This window comes from Octopus bimaculoides, chromosome 5, assembly GCF_001194135.2.
Source record: "Octopus bimaculoides isolate UCB-OBI-ISO-001 chromosome 5, ASM119413v2, whole genome shotgun sequence".
Classification (NCBI taxonomy): domain Eukaryota; kingdom Metazoa; phylum Mollusca; class Cephalopoda; order Octopoda; family Octopodidae; genus Octopus; species Octopus bimaculoides.
In genome coordinates, this window is record NC_068985.1 from 114,923,237 (window position 1) to 114,924,458 (window position 1,222).

The following is a 1,222-nucleotide window of genomic DNA, read 5'->3' on the forward strand; positions in this document are numbered from 1 at the left end:
TGTGTGTGTGTGTGTGTGTGTGTGTGTGTGTGTGTGTGTGTGTGTGTGTGTGTGTGTGTGTGTGTTTTAGATTGCTGCTTAAAGGAAAGAATGTGTTAAGTGCTTCAGTGAGTTGGCCTTCATCAAGGTAAAGCTTTCCTTCGAGGAAGGACAAATGTTTGGAACATTTAGAGGGTTTTTAATTCCTTTCTTGCAGCGTAAAACTAAAACTAGAGAATGCGTGTTGTTTGCTGCTTTTATTATTCAAAGGAATCTTTTTCATTTGTTCTTGAGATTTTTTCACAAAAACGAAATTGCTTCTGCGTACCATACACAACACATCAAAAGTAATTCACTGGAGACTGTCACATCGTAGCCGAGATTAGCGGTCACCAACCTTTTCCACACAACGGACCGTGTTTATGCGAGACAAGTCTCCCACAGACCGGGAAATCACGTGCGTAAGAAAACTCAATAAAGTGCATGATATATAATCTTATTATCACTTGTGTAATACATTTGTATAACATATATAATGCATTATAATGGGATACAAGGTTCGCGATATCAGCTGAATATTGCCTTCTCCCATTAATTTCTTGTTCTTCGTGTTGTTTAAGGCTCCAGCAGTCGAGGAAAGAAGTCTTAGGCAAAACGCAGGTTCTCAAACAGTTTTATTTACACTATACACAGGGGTGAAGTGCATTACTCTCTGTAGCAATCTCATGCCGCGTGAGTTCGTCGTTCTTCGTTACGCGGGCCATTGCCTCAGGCGATACGACAAGCGGATTAGCCTAGAGGCCCAGCCAGTGAAGTGTGCTCTAGATGCAGGTGAGATCTCGCTCCAGTCTCGGAGATGGCAATGGCTGCCGCGAGATCTCATCCAACATGGTGCTGACTGCTTGTGCCGCTACAACATATATAATGCAAAAATATCTTGCAAATAACGCTAGTCAATGAAATAGAAATAAAACTTTAAAAGATATTCTTTCTATGCAGTCCGCTATGAAACTATCCGACTAGTGGTTAGGAACCACTGACCATAATAGTCTGTACCTTGTTCCGATGTTCGTGTGTTTACGTCCCCGTAAGTTAGTGGGATAGAATAAGCACCAGGCTTACAAAGAACAAGTCTCAACGTCGATTTCTTCGACTAAAGGCGGTGCTTCAGCATGGCTCCAGTCAAATGATTGAAACGAGTAAAAGAATAAAAGAATAAAATTATATATATATATATATATAT